This window comes from Aotus nancymaae, unplaced genomic scaffold (assembly GCF_030222135.1).
Source record: "Aotus nancymaae isolate 86718 unplaced genomic scaffold, 86718_ANA_hifiasm-v0.15.2.pri h1tg000018l, whole genome shotgun sequence".
In the NCBI taxonomy this organism is placed as follows: Eukaryota; Metazoa; Chordata; class Mammalia; order Primates; family Aotidae; genus Aotus; species Aotus nancymaae.
In genome coordinates this window covers 7,475,371-7,497,044 of record NW_026988430.1, presented here as the reverse complement: position 1 = coordinate 7,497,044, position 21,674 = coordinate 7,475,371, and the positions used below count along the sequence as shown (strand labels likewise).

The 21,674-nt window shown below is 52.5% G+C and overlaps 1 long non-coding RNA gene across 3 annotated transcripts; it reads left to right on the top strand.

The window, feature by feature from the left end:
- The first annotated feature begins 10,937 nt into the window (after nt 1-10,937).
- On the top strand, nt 10,938-14,864 carry LOC135275737 (uncharacterized). Of its 3 annotated transcripts, XR_010343315.1 has the most exons (4): nt 10,938-11,027; nt 11,506-11,555; nt 12,714-12,935; nt 14,017-14,864. It is a non-coding gene; the product is annotated as an uncharacterized LOC135275737 (long non-coding RNA). The 3 variants fall into 3 exon arrangements; XR_010343314.1 differs by lacking the exon at nt 14,017-14,864 and having other exon boundaries at nt 12,714-13,134; XR_010343316.1 differs by lacking the exon at nt 14,017-14,864 and having other exon boundaries at nt 10,938-11,036; nt 12,714-13,134.
- The last annotated feature ends 6,810 nt before the right edge of the window (nt 14,865-21,674 follow it).

Genomic DNA, 21,674 nt, shown 5'->3' with positions numbered 1-21,674 from the left:
CATCCATGAGAGTTGAAATCAGCTTCTTCCAAACTCCTGTTAATGTTGATATTTTTTACCTCCTCCCATGAATTACAAATGTCCTTAACGGCATCTAGAATGGCGAGTCCTTTCCAAATGTTTTCAATGTCCTTTGCCCAGACCAACCAAAAGAATTACTATGTATTACAGCTATACCCTTTATGAGATATATGTATTAAATAATAAGACTTGAGAGTCAAAATTACTCCTTGATCCATGGCTGCAGAATGGGTGTTGTGTTAGAGGGATGAAAACAACATTCATCTCTTTGTATGTCTCCATCAGCGCATTGTCAATGAGCAGGAACTTTTTTTTTTTTTTTTTTTTTTTTTTTGAGACGGAGTTTTGCTCTCGTTACCCAGGCTGGAGTGCAATGGCGCGATCTCGGCTCACCGCAACCTCCACCTCCTGGGTTCAGGCAATTCTCCTGCCTCAGCCTCCTGGGTAGCTGGGATTACAGGCACGCGCCACCATGTCCAGCTAATATTTTGTATTTTTAGTAGAGACGGGGTTTCACCATGTTGACCAGGATGGTCTCGATCTCTTGACCTCATGATCCACCCGCCTCGGCCTCCCAAAGTGCTGGGATTACAGACTTGAGCCACCGCGCCCGGCCGAGCAGGAACTTTTCTTTCTGAGCAGTCGGTCTCAGCAATGGGCTCACAATAGTCAGCAAGCCTTGCTGGAAACAGATGTGCTGTCCTCCAGCCTTTGGTTTTCCATTTCCAGAGCACAGGCAGAATAGATCTAGCATCATTCTTAAGAGCCCTAGGATTTGAGGGATGGCAAATGACAGTTGCATTAGCCCCTGACAAGAGTTAGACTGTCCTTCGAAGCTTTGAAGCCAGGCATTGACTTTCTGCAGTCTAGTTATGGAAGTCCTAGATGGCCTCTTCTTCCAATAGAAGGCGCTTTCATCTTCACTGGGAATCTGCTGTTTGGTGCAGCCACGTTGGTCAGTGATCTTAGCTAGATCTTCCGGAGAACTCGCCGTAGTTTTCTCCGTCAGCATTTGCTGCTTCCCCGTGCACTTGTATGTTATGGAGTGGGTTTCATTCCTTAAACCTCATGAACCAACCCGTGCTGGCTTCCAGCTTTCCTCTGCAGCTCCCTCACCTCTCTCAGCCTTTATAGAATTAAAGAGAGTTAGGGCCTTGCTCTGGATTAGGCTTTGGCTTAAGAGATGCTGTGGCGGTTTGATCTCTCCAGATTGCTCAGACTTTCTCCCTATCAGGAATAAGGCTGTTTTGCTTTCTTATCGTTTGTGTGTTCACTCAGAGTAGCATCTGTAATTTCCTTCAAGAACTTTTCCTTTGCCTTCACAACTTGGCTAAGTGTTTGGCACAAGAGGCCTAGCTTTCAGCCTAGCTTGGCTTTCAACAGGCCTTCCTCACTAAGCTTAATCAGGTCTAGTTTTTGATTTAAAGAGACAGACATTGGGCATGGTGGCTCATGCCTCTAATCCCTACACTTTGGGAGGGTGAGGAAGGAGAATCGCTTGAGCCCAGGAGTTCAAGGCTGCAATGAGCTACGATCACACCACTGTACTCCAGTCTGGGCAACAGACTGAGACCCTGGCTCAAAAATAAATGCATAAATAAAGTGAAAGACCTGAGACTCTTCCTTTCACTTGAACACTTAGAGACCATTGTAGAGTTATTCGTTGGCTTAATTTCAATATTGTCTCAGAGAATAGGGAGGCCCGAGGAAAGAATGACAGAGAACAGCCAGTTGGTGGAACAGTTGGAACACGTGCAGCCCTTCACTTCACTTTCTCATTGGCTTTTGGTGCCCAAAACAATTACAATAGTAAGATGCAAGGTCACTGATCACAGATCACCATGACATATAGAATAACAATGACAAAGTTTGAAATATTATGAGAATTACCAAAATGTGGCACAGAGACACAAAGTGAGCCCACGCTGCTGGAAAATGGCACCGATAGGCCTGCTCAATGCTGGGCCACCACGAACCTCCAATCTATTTAGGGTTTTTTTTTCTTTTTTTTTTTGAGATGGAGTCTCGCTCTGTCACCCTGGCTGGAGTGCAGTGGCACGATCTCAGCTCACTGCAACCTCTGCCTCCCAGGTTCAAGCAATTCTCCCTGTCTCAGCCTCCTGAGTAGCTGGGATTACAGGTGCCTGCCACCACACCTGGCCAATTTTTGTATTTTTAGTAGAGACGGGGTTTCGCCATGTTGGCCAGGCTGGTTTCAAACTCCTGAGCTCAAGTGATCTGCCTGCCTCAGCCTCCCAAAGTGCTGGGATTACAGGCGTGTGCCACTGCGTCCCGCCTAACCTCCAATCTCTTAAAAACATTGCAGTATCTGCAAAGGGCAGTGAAGCGAAGTGTAATAAGGAGGCCTGCCTGCATTTGCACTGCCCTAGGCAGAAGTAAGGGAACGGCCCAGAGGCACAGAGGCCCCCAGAGGGCAGCAGCAGTGGGCAACTGCTACCACCCCCAGGGCCACCCCATTGTGACCCTGTGAGCAGCAGGTCCCAAGCAGCTACGCCCCACTCCTCCCAGCCCCAATCTGTGCTGGGAAACCAGAGACAGGGACATGCAGGCTGAAGGGGCAGCGTCCAGGGGTGCAAAGCAGGGTGGAGAAGGGTGGAGAAGGGTGAAGGCTGCACGTGTGATGATCCTGTGAACCCAAAACTATCCGAAACAGGTCTCGATCAATTTGGAAAGTTTATTTTGCTAAGGTTAAGGAGCTTGTTAAAATGCACGATCTGAACGAAAAGACCCCCAAACAGGCTTTGTGTGAGCAACGTGGCTGTTTATTTACCTGGGTGCAGGCGGGCTGAGGCCGAAAAGGGCGTCAGCGGAGCGTGGAGGGATAGGAGTTGGTTTTTATAGGTTTGGGGTAAACAGTGGAAAGTTACAGAAGTTACAGTTGGAGGATTTTTGCAAGGTGGTAGGGGGTCGTAGAGTGTGGCGTCAGGAGGTTGGCCAAGGCCGGTTACAAAGTCCAACGGCCTTGTCAGTTGAGGCCGGAATGAGAAACAATAGAGAACGTCTCAAAGTTAAGTAGGCACCAGGGGTTGATCATTTCTTCCTCTTTCTACTATCTTACAGCCGTTTCAGTTTTCTAACTCCAGAAGGCCCTCCAGAGGTGTGTGTGCCGTTCATGGGGGTCGCCATGCCGTTCATGGGGGTCACCATGCCATCCACGGCGCAGTCAGACCTTACACAGCTATGATGCTGCTGTATGATCACGTGCCTGTGACACAGCCTCGGGAGGACGTGACGACAAGGTGGTCAGGGCACAGCTTGGTGTCACACATTTCAGGCAGACAGAAGGCATCGGTCAGTATGTGTAAGATGTACATTGGCTCAGTCCTGAAAGCGGGGACACCCGAGGCCGGGGAGGGGCTTCCAGATCATAGGTAGATAAGAGACAAATGGCTGCATTCTTTGGAGTCTCTGATGAGCCTCCTGGGAGTGGAGGGTGGAGGAAGAGACACTGAAACCTTAATCTGGCTCAGTGAAACCACAGGACAAAGGAAGCAATCCGAGGAGCATTTGTCTCAGATGGCAGAGGGATGACTGAGTTCCTTCGTCCACAGGAATTTCCTTGTGGTAAGTTTTTTTCTTCAACTTTTATTTTAAATTTTGGGGGAGACATGTGCCGGATGTGCAGGTTCGTTACGTAGGTAAACGTGTGCCATGGTGCTGTGCTGCACAGATCAACCCATCAGCCGGGTATTAAGCCCAGCATCTATCAGCTATTCATTTAGGATAAAGAAAATGTGGCATGTCACTTTTTAAAAAAATCTTTGTAGCTATCTTATTTAGGAATAGAATGGAGGCAGGTTTGCCTGACAAAGTTCCCAGCTTGACTTTTCCCTATGGCTTAGTGATTTTGGAGTCCTGAGATTTATTCTCCTTTCACAAACCTTATTTTACAAATGAAGACTCAAAGATGTCCCAGAGAGATTCAGTAACTTGCCGAGGGCCACACAGCTCCTCAGTGTTAAAGAAAGTGCCAGCCAGGCACCATGCCTCACGCCTGTAATCTCAGCACTTTGGGAGGCCGAGGCAGATGGATGGTCTGAGGTCAGGAGTTTGAAACCAGCCTGGCCGAGCTGTCTCTACTAAAAATGCAAAAATTAGTTGGGCATGGTGGTACATGCCTGTAATCCCAGCTACTCCGGAGGCTGAGGTAGGAGAATTGCTTGAACCCGGGAGGTGGAGGTTGCAGTGAGCCAAGATTGTGCCACTGCACTCCAGCCTGGGCGGCAGAGCAAGACTCTGCCTCAAAAAAAGATTAAAAAAAAGGAAGTGTCAAAGGCTGGGCAGGCAGCCCCCATGCCAAACAGCCCCCAGAAACACAGGGGATGGTGGAGGCCCCAGTGAGAGATGGCTACTCTGAGGGAGGGCTGGGAATGACTTTCCCCAGAAGCTGAGCGCCAAGACCAAGTGGAGGTGGGAGGAAGGAGAGGGTGGAGTAAAACTCCCAGTAGAAGCATCAGCTTGTGGAGGAGCCTGAAGGCAGACAGAATGATTGCCACGTGGGGGGCCAGGCAAGTGTGCAAGGCTCCTCAGCATTGACAACCGGAGGTCACTCTCGTCACCTTTTTGGTTTTGGCGGGTTCTGGCCGGCTTCTTTACTGCAACCTGTTCTATCAGCAAGGTCTTTGTGACCCATATTTCATGCTGAGCTCCTACCTTATCCTGTGACTTAGAAAGCCTTAACCATGTGGGAATGCAGCCCAGTAGGTTTTGGTCTCATTTTACCCAGCTGGTATTTAAGATGGAGCTGCTTTGGGTCAAACACCTCAGACACCTCCAGAGCTATAGAAGTAGGAAGTAGAGTCATCGGTAAGACTGGGGGAATGGAACCGGAGAGGGAGGAGATAGGGCAATCGCTGGGCTTCAGACTTGGGCAAGGGAAAGGGTGCGACCTCCGATGGAAACGAGGAGTAAGCTTGGGGAGGAGGCGTGTATCAGTCAAGATTCTTCCTTGCAACCCGTGCCAGGTGTTTAGCATGTGAAGGATTAATGAAGGAGAGAGCCAGCTCACAGAGTCTCCAAGTGGCCCAGAGGGCAGGCCTGCAGCCAGAGGTCTATGCAAATCCCAGCCCAGGAGAGCACACCACCAGCGCTGGGGCCAGATGCGGTGGCTACCACCGGACCTGGGCGTCGGCAGCCACCTGGCCAGAGCGGCTGGCGCAGCGTCTACAGATCCTCATGCAGGGCCGGTGACCGTCCTGCCTACCAGCTCCCATGTGCATGTCTAGGTGCAAGGAGTCCTGGGAAGCACATATCTGCCCAGTACGAGGAAGATTCCCCAGACGTACAAAGGGTGTTCAAAAATGCCAGCCTGACAAAAATCATGACCGGTATAGGACAGGCAAAAGAAGAGGCAAGTCCCACCTTGGCCCCATAGAGATGGAGCGGCTTGCAAGACCTCCAGGTGGAGCGATTCAGTAGTATTAGGTGCATATCCAGAAGTCTGAGCCATGCCATCTAAGCCATTTTTTCCTGGGAGATTTTAAGCAAAGCTTAAAATTATGTGACTTTCTAACCCTCACTCAGACCCTGGTTAAAAAGCATTGTGAAGCTCAGGTTTTGTGGATTTAGAAAATTGTATATTCAGTTGTGGTCTGATTGATCTATTTTCTTTACTTTAAAAAAAAAAAGCAGCCAGGTGTGGTGGCTCACACCTGTAATCCCAGCTCTTTGAGAGACCAAGGCAGGTGGATCACTTGAGGTTAGGCGTTTGAGACCAACCTGGCCATGTGGTTAAACCCCATCTCTACTAAAAATACAAAACTTAGCTGGGTGTGGTGGTGCACACCTGTAATCCTAACTACTTGGGGGGCTGAGACACAAGAATCGCTTGAACCCAGGAGGTGGAGGTTGCAGCGAGCCAGCCACTGTACTCCAGCCTGGGCGACAGGATGACACTCTGTCTCAAAAAAAAAAAAAGTCATGATTTACTGGTGTTTGGGTTTGGATTGAGCTTGAGAAATTCAAATATTGATTCTTGGAGTCACAGAATTTCTCATGCGGAAAGAGCCTTAGAGGGCCCCATGCATAGGACAGACTCCACCACACCAAGGCCAGGAACCAGGGTGGAAGGGAGCTGGCATGGCGTGGGCCTCAGAGAGCCCGAGTGTTCCGACCTGGCTCTGCCTCTGAGCTTGTCTCTGTGTGTGTAAAATGGGGGTGAGAGTCCTCCCTTTGTGAGCTAGTCAGGATTTAATAAACCATTTTTAAAAGAGAGGGTACTGCTCTGTTGTCCAGGCTAGAATGCAGTGGCACAGTCATAGCTCACCGCAGCCTCTAACCCCTGGGCTCAAGCAATCCTCCCACCTCAAGTCCCAAAGAGCTGGGACTACAAGCACCGCCACCATACCCAGATTAAAAAAAAACAAAAAACTTTTTGTAGAGATGGGGGTCTCACTATGTTGACCAGGCTGACCTCAAACTCCTGGTCTCAAGCAATCCTCCTACCTCAGCCTCCCGAAGTGCTGGGATTTACAGGTGTGATTTAAGTGTCTGGCAAAATTCATCAATGAAGGCATCAATCCAGGACTTCTCTTTGTTGGGAGGTTTCTCTTTCTGATTACTGAGCCAATTTCCTTACCAGTGAGGGGTCTATTCAGATTTTCTATTTCTTTGTGATTTAGTTTCGATAGTTTGTGTATTTCTTTTTTTTTTTTTTTTTTGAGTTCCCATTATGTGGGAGGGGATTCCAGAGAGCTGGAAATCGTAGTTTGTGTATTTCTAAGAATTTGTCCACTTCATTTAGGTTATCCAATTTGTTGGCGTACAAGTGTTCACCAAATATAATCCTTTTTACTTTCATTTCTGATTTTGATAATTTGAGTTTTTTCTCTTTTTTTCTTAGTCATTCTAGTTAGCTTTGTCAATTTTCATTGGCCTTTAAAAATAATCAACTTTCGTTTCATTGATTTTCTCTTCTCTATTTTATTGATCTCTGCTCTAATCTAAATTATTTCCTCTCTTCTGCAATTTAGGCTTAGTCTGGTTTTGGTGTTTTTTTTTTCCTAGTTCCTTAAGTTGTAAAGTTAGGTTGTTGATTTGAGATTTTTCTTCTTCTTCTTTAATTTTTTTGAGACAGAGTCTCACTCTGTCACCCAGGCTGGAGTGCAGTGGCACCACCTTGGCTCACTGCAACCTCTGCCTCCCGGGTTCAAGTGAGTCTCCAACCTCAGCCTCCTGAGTAGCTGGAACTATAGGGTATGACATCATGCCTGGCTAATTTTTTGTATTTTTAGTAGAGATGGAGTTTCACCATGTTAGCCAGGATGGTCTTGATTTCTTGACCTTGTGATCTGCCTGTCTCAGCCTCCCAAAGTGCTGGGATTATAGGCATGAGCCACCACGCCCGGCTGAGAGCTTTCTTATTTTTTACATAAGCATTTAACAGGTCTAAAATTTCCTTTTAGCACTGCTTTTGCTGCATCCCCCAAGCTTCAGCGTGCTGTTTTTATTCATACCTCTTTATTGTTTTAAAGTAATTTTATTTTATTTTTTTAAGTTTTATTTCGAGACGGGGTCTCACTCTGTCGCCCAGGCTGGAGTGCAGTGGCGTGATCTCAGCTCACTGTAGCCTCTGCCTCCCGGGTTCAAGCAATTCTCCCACCTCAGCCTCCCAAGTAGCTGGGATTACAGGTGCCCACCACCATGCCTGGCTAATTTTTGCATTTTTAGTAGAGATGAGGTTTTACTATGTTGGCAAGGCTGGCCTCGAACTCCTGATCTCAGGTGATCTGCCCACCTCGGCCTCCCAAAGTGTTAGGATTACAGGCATGAGCTGCCGCACCTGCCCTAAAGTCATTTTAAATCCCATTTGAGCAGCCACTCACCCAGTGAATTGATGTGGGATTTCCTCCCTTCTCAGACCCACAGAATGAATGAGAACCTGGCCATCCAGCACCATGTGGGTGAGCCCTGACCCTCCACAGAGAAAGCCCAGCTGGCATCACCCTGATCAGCACCCTAATGTCTCCTGGCATTCAGCAGTGTCGATCCCGTGGTCTCCAAGGCCCCAAAATCCCTGCCTGCTTCAATCTTGGAGACCCCAGATCCCCACCCCTGCCCTCTCCATTATCTCAGTCAGAGGCCTCTTGGGGACGTCTCTAAGAACCTTTTCTTTTCCATCCCTAAAATCCAAAAACCCGATCAGGAGGGTGTAGACTCATCCCAGGGCGGGCAAGTTCCCTCCCCACCAGGGCTTCCAGCACAGGAGCACTTCTCAGCAGGATGCTGTGCTCCATCAATCAAAATGCATTTCTGGGTTGTGAATTATTTGTTTCTATGCTTTTCACCCTAATTAATTATATGTCCCTTCGAAGCCTTGCTTGACTCCTCCTACAGGGCCTTAGAAGGTACTAAATAAATGTGTCCAAATGGTGGGTGAGCGGTGCATAGATGCTGCGGGGGGCGGGGCGGTCAATAGCAAACAGGGACTGGGAAGAGGAAACACCTCCAGCGACGAGGACAGACAAGCGTGTGCCCCAGACTCGGCCTCTCCTGGCCCCCCTTTCCTCGCTGAGCCTTGGCAGCTTTGCCTGTCAGCCGTGCCGACTGCCCTACAGATTAGAACGCTGCACTGATCCCAGCTCTGTCAGTGGCTCCAATGCCTCGCATTCTACTCAGCATGTCATCTGCTCTGTGCAAAAATTCTGGGCAAAGTAGGGCCCAGAGAGGTCCCAGACTCACACAACAATGAAGAACGCCCTATATCAAATCCTTGGGCTGCTGTCCAGCTGGCAGCCCGTGAGGGTCCCTGACAGCGCGCCTGGGTCTCAGGTTGCTCCCCTGCGGGACGTTTCCACAGACGCAGGGCTGCTGGTCACAGCAAAAGAGATGCGGTCCCTTCCCACCAAGAGCTGAGACTCCAGACGGGAGGTCCCATCTTGGTGTTCTGTGCTTTCCCACCAAGAACCTCAGCGATCCAGAATGCAAGCCCGGAAGTCAAACGGGCCAGACGTCGTGGTCAGGCTGTGGCACAGAGGACTCCCAAGAGCTCCTTTTCTTATCTGTAAAGAAGGATGCCTCCCCACACTCCCGGAGCAGCCAAAGTCTGTTCTCCCCAACGGCCCCTCCCTGCAAAGCCAGGGCTCTGCCTGAGGACTTCCCCTGACCCAAGAACATGCTGCTGTGTGCCCAGGGCAAGCCCAAGGGCCCGGCAGCTGACACCCTAGGAGTAGTCCACCACCCCAGGAGTAGCCCGCCACCCCAGGAGCAGCCCTCACCTAACGATGGATGAGGGCAGGTGGGTAAATCCCTGGCTCCCGTACCTCTGGATTGGGATGACCCAAAGCGTGCTTTACACAGTCTCCCAGAGGTCCCCAGAAGGACCAAACCCTGGTTACCGGCAGCAGTAAGCTTCTCATCCCTGCACCCTCTAATCAAATTCCTTCCCTTAGTCATCTCACTTCTCTGCCTTACCACCAGTGCTTCCAGGAATCAGTTTCCAAACAAACGTCTTGCACTCAACTCCACATCTCAGGGTCTGGATTTAGACACAGGAATTGGTATTATAATAACAACCAATGGTTAACTGAATGTTCTCAATATCCCAGGCTCTCAACAATAACATGGGAAACATTTCACTCTTATTATTTGTTTGTATCGAATATCAGTCAGGAGAGGTCATTTTAAGCTGCAGTAATAAACAACCCCCAAGTCTCAAGGGCTTGTTACCACTAAGGTTTGGCTTGATGGGAAGGGTCTCTCTCTTTGCAGATCTTCAGGGACCCACTCAGACTAACATGTTTCACCATCTTAAGATACCCCCATCTCAGCCACGCGTGGTGGCTCACGCCTGTAATCCCAGCACTTTGGGAGGCCAAGGTGGGTGGATCACAAGGTCGGGAGTTCAATACCAGCCTGACCAACATGGTGAAACACCGTCTCTACTAAAAATACAAATATTAGCTGGGCTTGATGGCACACACCTCTAATCCCAGCTACTCAGGAGGCTGAGGCAGGAGAATCGCTTCAACCTGGGAAGCGGAGGTTGCAGTGAGCCGAGATTGTGCCACTGCACTCCAGCCTGGGTGACAGAGTGAGACTCTGTCTCAAAAAAAAAAAAAAAAAAAAAAAAAAAAAATATATATATATATATATATATATATCCCCACCTCAAAGGGAGGCTTTAAAGCTTGCCAAAGCAGGGAAGAGAGTAGCACACAGGCTTTTCCACCAGGAAGTGGCATTGGTAACTTCTGTGCTCATTTCATTTACCTCTCCAAAGTCTCAACCCCAGCTCTAAACCACAGACAAGACTTTTGAGGGAAGACCTGGCCTCCGGTCTGCACCAACCACCTCTGAGTCAATTACTACTCTGTGAAACAAAGTGCTCAAAACTTAGCCGCAGAGACAACACTGTTGTTTCTCATAATTTTTGTGCCTGAGGAATTCCAGGACCACTCGGCCAAACAGTCTATCGTGTGCTTGTGGTTCTGAGCCCCTGGCCGGGCACCTCTCCCTCTTATGTTTATCTGTGTGGCTTGTTGAGCTTCCTCACAGCATGGCAACTCGGGCAGCTGGTCTGCTCACGTGGCATTTCAGCAAACGAAGCAGAAGCTGCATTGCTTCACGCATTCTGCTGCTCCTCAGCAAGTTACACGTCCTCCCAGAATCGAGGGGAGAGACAGAGCCATGTGCAGAGGACGTATGGGTTAGAGAGATTACTGCAGCCACCACCCCCGCCAAGGAGGAACCCTGTGGGGGTGAACCCTGTGCCACATCCTCAAGGTGCCAGCTCTGCCCTGCGAGGGAGAACTGAGAGGTGCCAGTGGTCTGCATGACTCATACTGCTGTTCCTTGCTGGGGCTAGCTCAGAAATCATGTCACCTAGGTAGCCGGCCCCACCCTGCATGTCAGTGATGGGGTTTTGATGGTACTGGTACATGCTCAGTCAGTATCTGGATTAGAGTACACGGAAATTGGTGGCACTGAAGGAACTCCAAGTGTCGTCAACCACATACATTTACCATGACACTGGATTTCTGCTACAGGTGTGTGAGGTGAGCCGGGAGGGCACTGCCACTGCCCTTTTAAAAGATGTCAAAACTGAGACCCAAAAGCTTACATGGTGACCGTGCATGTGAGCTGCGGATTAAAGATGAAGGTTGCCAACTTCTCTTCCCAAGACCTCCCCAGCCCCTGCGAGGGGCCTGCAGGAGGCCTTTACTCCTAGTTAGAAAGTGGAGCTTCCTAGGGAAGAAGGGTGGGGAACAGAGGACAGAGCCTGCCCCCACCACCCACTCCCTGCAGAAAAACAGCTCTTGAAGCTGGGCACGGTAGCTCACACCTATAATCCTAGCACTCTGGGAGGCAGAGGTTGCAGTGAGCTGAGATCATGCCATTGCACTCCAGCTGGGCAACAAGAGCAGAACTCTGTCTCAAAAAAAAAAAAAAAAGAAAAACGGCTCTTGAATCACCCAAAGTCTAATGAGGGAAATCCAACTCATCCTAACTTCTCTTTTCACATAGTGGAAACTGAGGCACAGGAGAAGAAGGGGCCTGGCCAAGTTCACACAGAGGTAAGTGGAAAAGCTGGGGCCTGACCTGGGTTCCCTGAGCCCCCGGCCTTGCTGCAGTGCCCTGTACCCTTCCGGGGGCAGGGGCAAATCACATGTCATCCTGCTTTCCAAACAAAACAGCGGCACCAGGCTTTTACATGTTAAAGATTTGGTTTCTTTTTAAACATTTTCATCAGCTGTCCTCTGGGCTTTAAAAATAGAGCCAGTCAGACGCAGGCCAGACCTAAGTCAGGGAGCCAGCCTGAATATTCAGCTCCAGGGTGCAAAAGCACCAGGAAAGGGCAAAGCCTCATGAATTAACCCATGTCCCTGAGCAGACAGAGCCAGCGCCCCGTCCCACTTTCTGTGGCTCCCTCCGGGCCTGGGAATCTGGGGAAGAGGGGCCCTGCCCAAAGGGAAGCAGGGTACAGTGTCCAGGCTTAGCAGGACCTAGGCCAAGTCTCTGGGATCTGGAAGGAATGGGACAGAAGCTCCCCAGTGAGGTGAGACGGGCCAGCTACCTTGGGTTTGCCTCTTCCAGGAAGCCCTCCAAGTTTTCAAAGTCTTTCACCTCCCAGGAGAGCCATGGAGAGCTACTTTCTCTTTCTTCCTGCCTGGCTCCTTCAAATACACTCTTTGCCCCACCCAAGCGGCTGCCCTACCCCTCCTTGGAGGTCAAGGCTAAAAGGGGGCTGTGGGGTCCTTGACTTTGCCTAACCCCGGGTTCCCACCGCCTCACTCCCTCGCTGTGAGATTGGCTGACTGGTTCTCACAGCTGTTTATTTATCCATCCTGCAGGGGCTCGCTCTGTAGGGTGCAGACGAGGCCGGGAAGAGCGGGCTGTCACCTTGAGGGTGTTTATAATCACCCGGGGACAGGGGAACAGGGTGTGTGCAGGAGGCTGATGGCCTGAGATGCCATAACAAGATGGGGCCACAGGGGAGGGCGGGGCGGAGACAGACGAGGCCAACAGAGCCCCGCCCCCTCGCCTGCTCTCCCACCTGCCCCGCCCCTGCCTGCGCGCACAGCCTCATGGGCCTGTTCAGTCCCTCCAAGGCCCCCTCCCTCCTGCCCTGGGTCTTCACACCCAAGCCCTCTTCCCCATCACCACCACCTCCTGGACCAGGCTGATTCCTACTGCTCCTTCATGTCCCGTTTAAATCTCCCTCCCTTCCTTAGGAGATGGCAACGAATGAGTCAACAAGGAAGGGCTGGAGGAAGGATGGTCCAAGTTTAAGCAGAAGATGCTCTTTGGGAGACCTGAGACCTAGAGATGCCATGGGAGGTCTGAGCCTGCACACAGGGAAGAGCGCCTGGGAGAAGAAAGAACAGGTGCAGGAGCTTTGCGGGGAGCGCGGAGGCTGGAGAGGTGGAGCCAATGGACAATGGATGAGGACTGTGGTGAGGACTTGGGCTTCTGGCCTAGTGAAGTGTGAGCCATGGGAAGGTTTTGAGCAGAGGAGGGAGGAGAGCTGCCTTAGGCTGGGGGAGAACAGACTCTAGGTGGCAAGGGTGGGAGCAGGAGCCAGCGAGGAGCTGACCCAGGGCCACAGTGGTGGTCGATGGTAAGGCTGCGTTCAGAGTGCAGCTGGAGTCAAAGCCAGTAGAATTTGATGTTAGAAGGGACGGTGTGGGCTGGGCGCAGTGGCTCACGCCAGTAATCCCAACACTTTGGGAGACCAAAGCAGGCAGATCATCAGGTCAAGAGATTGAGACCATCCTGCCCAACATGGTGAAACTGCCCCTGGGACTACAGGCACTCGACACCATGCCCGGATAATTTTTGTATGTAAAAATACAAAAATTAGCCGGGCGCAGTGGCGAGTGCCTGTAGTCCCAGCTACTCGGGAGGCTGAAGCACGAGAGTTGCTTGAACCCGGGAGGTGGAGGTCGCAGTGAGCCGAGGTCGCACTATTACACTCCAGCCTGGGAAACAGAGTGAGACTTTGTCTCAAAAAATAAATTAAAAAGAAAGGATGGTGTGAGGAGAAGGGAGGCCAGGCCAGCTCCCCAGCAGCCTTTTGATCCCCACCCCCACACCCCTGTCCTCCTTGGTAGAACTTAGCACTACTGAAATGGATGACCTAATCATTAGCCATCCTGCACGTCCTCTGCCTGTGCACTGGCTCCTGCTGTGTCCCAGCATCCAGCTCAGCGGAGGGGCCAGGCCGTGTCCAGTGGGTTTCTGCAGGCTCGTCGGAAGGGAGGGTGGGGGCTGCCTCATAGGAACTCAAGGGCTAAGTACAAGAGGCAGTGATCGGGCCTTGGCCATGGCCGGGGCCCCACAGACGTCTGCGGAAGGATCAAAAGTATGAATGGGCGGGTCGCAAGTATCAAATCCCACTTAGAGGGAAATGCGCCCGTGGTGTCACAGAATTCACAGAGTGGTGGCCCCCCGGCAACGTCTTGTCAACTGAGAAATCACACGATTTATAAATGTGGAGAGGAGAATTTGTTCCATATAAAGGGGTGTGACCTGCAGGCTGGGAAGCAGGCCTCCAGCCGGAACCGGAGGCAGGCACTGCGGAACGGACTGGCCGGGCGCACACATTCAACAGGCTGTCATCGGAGGAGGGTTCACCGAGGGCGGATCATGCACATGTGTGATGGGCAGGCATGCATGCTGGAAACAGATGCTCGGTGCCGCACAGAAAAATCAGCACTAAGACAGTCGATCTCTCAGCAAAGCAATTTTTACTTCCTGGACTGCAGGAAGGGCGCTCTCGCTAGCCATCTTGCCATGAGAAGACAAGGAATAAAGGAAAAGCAGACAAATTTATCCCTTACGCATTTGGGGTCGCCCTTACGGCTGTGTCTGATTTCTGTTGGGTGGAGCCAGACCTCCCAATTCAAACTAAACCCCGCTTGGCTAACAACTGAAAACTTTTCTAAACAGGTAAAAGCAATGGAGAGCTGGGACATGCCTGGGAGCACGTCCAGCAGATATTTTGGTTAAATTACAAGGCATAGAATATACTAAATTACAAGGGCGTAGACTATATACTGTGTGCCTGTAAGCATGGCATGTCTAACAGCTACACAGGATAGGGCTTAACAAAGAGCTATTAGCGCACTTACGATTTACTCTTTAGCAGGAAAGAAACTTTAAAGAAGAACTTTTCTGCTTCCCACAATGTACATTACTTGCATGTTACGCTCACCTTGGGGAGGAGACTTAACAAATGTGTTACCATTCAGCCCTCCACATGAAAAGGCGAAGCAGGGGCCGGACACGGTGGCTCATACCTGTAATCCCAGCACTTTGGGAGGCCGAGGTGGGTGGATCACTTGAGGTCAGGAGTTAGAAACCAGCCTGACCAACATGGTGAAGCCCTATCTCTACTAAAAATGCAAAAAATTAGCCGGGCATGGTGGCAGGCTCCTGTAATCCTAACTACTTGGAAGGCTGAGGCAGGAGAATTGCTTGAACCTGGGGGGCGGAGGTTGCAGTGAGCCGGGATCTCACCACTGCACTCCAGCTGGGTGACAGAGAGAGACTCTGTCTCAAAAAAAAAAAAAAAAAAAAAGTGGTGAAACAGGAACATGAAGACACTCAGTGTGTTGCCTCTGAAAACCTGCCAGAGGCCGTCCATGGTCTCTGGTCTCATCAGGAGAAAGTTCCTGAACTCAGTCGCTTGTCCAGGGGAGGCTATAGATACGGCTGGTGGGCAGGGCTGGGGGTTCCCCATAGATACGGCTGGTGGACAGGGCTAGGGGTACCCCATAGTTACGGCTGGTAGGCAGGGCTGGGGGTCCCCTGTAGTTACAGCTGGTGGGCAGGGCTGGGGGTCCCCTGTAGTTACTGCTGGTGGACAGGGCTGGGGGTCCCCTGTAGTTACTGCTGGTGGGCAGGGCTGGGGGTTCCCCGTAGTTACTGCTGGTGGGCAGGGCTGGGGGTTCCCCGTAGTTACTGCTGGTGGACAGGGCTGGGGGTCCCCTGTAGTTACAGCTGGTGGACAGGGCTGAGGGTCCCCTGTAGATACAGCTGGTGGACAGGGCTGGGGGTCCCCTGTAGATACAGCTGGTGGACAGGGCTGGGGGTCCCCTGTAGTTACTGCTGGTGGGCAGGGCTGGGGGTCCCCTGTAGCTACTGCTGGTGGGCAGGGCTGGGGGTCCCCTGTAGTTACTGCTGGTGGGCAGGGCTGAGGGTCCCCTGTAGTTACTGTTGGTGGGCAGGGCTGGGGGTCCCCTGTAGCTACTGCTGGTGGGCAGGGCTGGGGGTCCCCTGTAGTTACTGTTGGTGGGCAGGGCTGAGGGTCCCCTGTAGTTACTGTTGGTGGGCAGGGCTGGGGGTCCCCTGTAGCTACTGCTGGTGGGCAGGGCTGAGGGTCCCCTGTAGTTACTGCTGGTGGGCAGGGCTGAGGGTCCCCTGTAGTTACAGCTGGTGGACAGGGCTGGGGGTCCCCTGTAGTTACTGTTGGTCGGCAGGGCTGAGGGTCCCCTGTAGTTACTGTTGGTGGGCAGGGCTGGGGGTCCCCTGTAGTTACGGCTGGTGGACAGGGCTGGGGGTCCCCTGTAGTTACTGTTGGTGGGCAGGGCTGAGGGTCCCCTGTAGTTACTGTTGGTGGGCAGGGCTGGGGGTCCCCTGTAGTTACTGCTGGTGGGGCTGCAAATTGTTCTAATTTTGTATCTCTCAAATGCAGTGGTTGTTCAGCTGCTAGAGAAAAAGAAAAGCCTGTGCCTGTTAGAACACAGTTTATTCTCTAGGCATAGAGTTTGTGACTTAACCCTTGCCTGGCACGGCCTAGGTCCTGTTTATAATTTGATTTCTTATTGCCACAAAGAGTCCGTTCCATCAGTCTTCTGTTCCCTATTTTAACATTAATGCTGGTCAGTTGTGTCTAAACCACAAAATGGAGGGGGTGGCTGGGTGCAGTGGCTCACGCCTATAATCCCAGTACTTTGGGAGGCTTAAGTGGGTGGATCATCTGAGGTCAGTAGTTCGAGACCAGACTGACCAACATGGCAAAACTCTATCTCTACTAAAAATACAACAATTAGCTGGGCGTGCTGGTGTGCGCCTGTAGTCCCAGCTACTTGGGAGGCTGAGACGGGAGACTTGCTTGAACCCAGGAGGCAAAGGTTGCAGTGAGCCAAGATCGTGCCATCGCACTCCAGCCTGGGTGACAGAGCAAGACTCTGTCTCAAAACAACCAACAACAGCAACGAAAAGCCATGGAGGGGGTATAAAGAGGCGCGTCCTGCCAGCTGCCCTGTCACAGCCAGGAATTACATTTTTAACATTTACTGGGGTCCCCGTGGATAAGAGAGGGGACTCGGTCTGTTCAGTCGGTTGTGGGCCCAGAATTTTATTTTTAGTTCTCAGTCTCCACCATCAGGGACCTGATCTTTAGCTTCATGGGTTCAGAAATTGTTTTCTAGAGGCTCCGGGGGGAAGGGGCTCCGGGGCCTGGAACCAGGAGAGTGTGAGACAGAGCCAGTGGGTCCACAAAGAGAAGCAAGGTCCCCAGACTAAACTGTCCAGGTGTCCCGGTCCACTGCCTGCTGACACGTCCCCGGCCTGGGGTGCCCAGGTCTGGAGAAGTGCCCTGGCCAACTCAGAATCCATGCAGGGAGTGTCAGGGTCCTGAAGGCCTGCATCCCGGGGTGCGGACAGCCCGCAGCCACTCGCTCCTTTGCTTGTGTGGGCTGTGAGCTCAGGAAGGCAGGGCCCGGCCTGTTCTGCCCCGCACAGTCTCACACCTAGGACAGAGCCCACCCCGCTCACAGTCCATCTGCCTGCTGCCCTCACACAGCAGCTTCAACCCAAGCCGAGGCCGGGCTCGGCTCCTCATGCAGCTACCGCCAAACGCCAGGCTTGCTGCAAAGGCCGCGCCGCAGGAGGGCGTGTGGCTGCCGGAGCTCTGCCGGGGCAGGAGGCTGAACAAGAGGCCGGTCAGTGGCTGCTCTGCCCGTGGAGTAGCCATTCTGTTGTTTCTTTCTTTTCTTTTCTTTTCTTTCTTTCTTTTTTTTTTTTTGACATGGAGAGTCTTGCTCTATTGCCCAGGCTAGAGTGCAGTAGCATGATCTTGGCTCACTGCAACCTCCACCTCCTGGGTTCAAGCGATTCTCCTGACTCAGCTTCCTGAGTGGCTGAGATTACAGGTGTGTACCACCATGCCCAGCTAATATTTCTGTTTTTAGTAGAGACGGGGTTTCACCATGTTGGCCAGGCTGCTCTCAAACTGTTGACCCTCAAGTGATCCACTTGCCTCGGCCTCCCAAAGTGCTGTGATTACAGGCGTGAGCCACCGTGCCCGGCCCCCCACAGTGCTGGGATTACAGGCGTGAGCCATCGCGCCCGGCCCCCCACAGTGCTGTGATTACAGGCGTGAGCCACCACGCCCGGCCCCCCACAGTGCTGGGATTACAGGCGTGAGCCACCGTGCCTGGCCCATCTTTTGTTTCTTTACTTCTCTAATGAACTTGCTTTCAAAAACAAAAACAGGCCAGGCGCAATGGCTCACGCCTGTAATCCCAGCACTTTCAGAGGCTGAGGCGGGTGGATCACGAGGTCAAGAGATCCAGACCAGCCTGGCCAACATGGTGAAAACCCCGTTTCTACTAAAAATACAAAAATTAGCTGGGCATGGTGGTATGCACCTGTAATCCCAGCTACTCGGGAGGCTGAGGCAGGAGAATCGCTTGAACCCGGGAGGGGGAGGTTGCAGTGAGCTGAGATGATACCACTGCACTCCAGCCTGGTGACAGAGTGAGACTCCGGCTCAAAAAAAAAAAACCCACAAAAACTTTAAAAAGAGGCCCATCAGTGCCCTGGGGGAACGGGGCCATCCTGAGTCTGGGAGTCGGTCCCTGGGTGCTGGTCCTTCATCTAGGGGAGGAACTTGTGGAGTGGCCGGGGCTGGGGTTCTAGGGTCCGAGTCCTTGCATGTGGTTACACGGCCCCTTCCCCCACCACCCAGGGCCTGAAGACCGCAGATTCAAACTCAGTTCCTGGAGAGATCTCTGCTCTCCAGCAGCTCTGGCTGAGCCTGTCAGTCTTATGGCGATCGCTAGGAAACGGGACATGCATTCAAGCCGGTTCACGGCATTCGAACTACCATCCTCTCCCAGCAATCTGTCCACGCCCAAGTCCCTCCCGCATTTGGCTTCTGCCTGTCAACTCCCCAGGCTTGGAGGCCATGGGGGCTGCGGCAGCTGGCCGATTTGTATGTGATGACCCTGGGACTCTGGCTCTGACCTCGCCTGCCTCAGAGAGGTGCCTCTCCTTCCAGCCTCCGTCTCTCCTACACTCCTCCCATCTCGAGCTGAGTCCTGAGCCCTGACCTTTCCGCAGAGTCAGCAGGTTTCTGTTGTTCCCAAGGACCTGCCTCAGCCCCTGAGGAGACAGACCATTTGCTTCCCACTCTCATCCTCTACTTCCTAGCTGTGTGGCCTTGGGCAGACTGCTGGCCCTCTCTGAGCCTCATTTCCACATTTGTAAAATGAGGACAACGTTAGCACCTGCTTCTCGGGACTGCCCTGAGAACCGAATGAGCTCACATGTGTGAGCTCACCCTGAGACTGCCAGCACACACGGGCGCATCCGCCCTTGTCCTTATTCTGTGGTCCCTGCAGCACCGGCTCTGGGGTAGGACCATGCCTCTCCCTGGCCCGGCCCCTCAGCCACCCCCAGCTGCAGGACCCTGGGTGAGTGGCCCCCTCTCTGGGCTCCAGATGTCCATCTCTTAACAGCGTGGGACCAGAGAGGGCAGCTCCAGGAGTCTCTCTCTTCTTGTCTGAGTCTGAGTGGAACCAGATGTCCTCTGCTGACTCGCGGGAATGTCAGAACGCCCAGCACAGGCTCTCCAGGACCGTCCCCCCGGCGACAGCAGCCAGCATCTTCCCCATGCCAGGCCCTCAGACCCCACGTTCCCAATGCTGGGATATATCCCAATGTGTGCTGGGATGTATCCCAGCGTATGATCCAGAAAATCTGGATCCTACGCTTCTTTGAGAATTAGAAAAACCAATCACACTCTTCCCAGAGGGCGCCCTGAGCAGAGTGAAGAGCCCCTGTCTATGACGTGGAGATGAAGAGCAGCTGTGCAGCGTCGGATGGACCAAAGCCCAAATCCTGGCTGAGCTGGGATTCAACAGGCCCGCAGGCATCTCAGGTTCTTCCGTCTGTGAAGCGGGTGTGTTAATAGCACCGACCTCAAGGATTTGATGAGATTATTCATACACATCACTTAGGAGATGCTTGGCACACAATGAGTGTTGGCAAGCCCACACTCACCTGCTCTGCAGCCTTTCCAAAGACCACCCCCCCCAGCCTTCACCCCTCTCTGCCTCTGTCCTCCCCCTCCCAGCCTTCACCTCCCCTCTCTGCCTCTGTCCTCCCGCTCCCAGCCTTCACCTCCCCTCCCTGCCTCTGTCCTTCCCCTCCCTGCCTCTGTCCTCCCTGTCCCTGCCTCTGTCCTCCCCCACCCTGCCTCTGTCCTCCCTCTCTCTGCCTCTGTCCTCCCCCACCCTGCCTCTGTCCTCCCTCTCTCGGCCTCTGTCCTCCCTGTCCCCATCCCTGTCCTCCCCCTCCCTGCCTCTGTCCTCCCCCACCCTGCCTCTGTCCTCTCTCTCTCTGCCTCTGTCCTCCCTCTCTCTGCCTCTGTCCTCCCTGTCCCCGTCCCTGTCCTCCCCCTCCCTGCCTCTGTCCTCCCCCACTCTGCCTCTATCCTCCCTCTCTCTGCCTCTGTCCTCCCCCTCCCTGCCTCTGTCCTCCCCCACCCTGCCTCTGTCCTCCCTCTCTCTGCCTCTGTCCTCCCCATCCCTGCCTCTGTCCTCCCTCTCTCTGACTCTGTCCTCCCTCTCTCTGCCTCGGTCCTCCCCCGCCCTGCCTGTGTCCTCCCCATCCCTGCCTCTGTCCTCCCCCTCCTTGCCTCTGTCCTCCCCCTCCTTGCCCCTGTCCTCCTTCTTTCTGCCTCTGTCCTCCCCAACCCTGCCTCTGTCCTCCCCATCCCTGCCTCTGTCCTCCCCATCCCTGCCTCTGTCCTCCCCCTCCCTGCCTCTGTCCTCCCCCTCCCTGCCTCTGTTCTCCCTCTCTCTGCCTCAGTCCTCCCCCTCCCTGCCTGTGTCCTCCCCATCCCTGCCCCTGTCCTCCTTCTTTCTGCCTCTGTCCTCCCCAACCCTGCCTCTGTCCTCCCCGTCCCTGCCTCTGTCCTCCCCATCCCTGCCTCTGTCCTCCCCCTCCCTGCCTCTGTCCTAACCCACCCTGCCTAAGTCCTCCCCCACCCTGCCTCTGTCCTCCCTCTACCTGCCTGTCCTCCCCAACTCTGCCTCTGTCCTCCCCTTCCTTGCCTCTGTCCTCCCTCTCCCTGCCTCTGTCCTCCCCCTCCCTGCTTCTGTCCTCCCCTTCCTTGCCTCTGTCCTCCCTCTCCCTGCCTCTGTCTCCTCCCTCCCTGCCCTGTTGCCCTGCCTGCCAAATGCCATCTCTCATATCCATCCTCATCCCCATTTCCACTACCAGGGAAGCAACGGTGTTTGCACCTTGGTATTCTAGTCCAACAAGCTTGCCAAACTCGTTAGTTCTTTTTTTTCTTTTCTAATGAGATAATCATGTTGTCTACAAAACAACAAATTTTATCTCATTTTCAATATTTAAATATTGTGACCAGTCCATGTATATCTGAAAATAATTTCTTTTTGAACTGTTCAAATCTATCTATCTATAGATTTATCTTGTTAGATGGTGGATATAGATTCTGATTAATTTTAGATATTGGTAGAATAAGGTTAAGTAGATGTGTGAAAATGTTAAGGGAGGCAGGGCACAGTGGCTCACATCTGTAATCCCAGTACTTTGGGAGGCTGAGGGGGTGGATCACTTGAGGTCAGGAGTTCGAGACCAGCCTGGCCAACATGGTGAACCCCCACCTCTACTAAAAATACGAAAATTAGCCAGGCATGGTGGGGCTCAGTTCCAGGTTCTCAGGAGGCTGAGGTAGGAGAATTGCTTGAAGCTAGGAGGCAGAGATTGTAATGAGCCGAGATCACACCACTGTACTCCAGCCTGGGAGATCAGAGCAAAACTCCCTCTAAAAAGAAAAAGAAAAAGAGAGAGAAAGAGAGAGGAGAAAGAAAGAAAGAAAAAGAAGAAAGGAAGGAAGGGAGGAAGGAAGGGAAAAAAGAAAGAAGGAAGGAAAA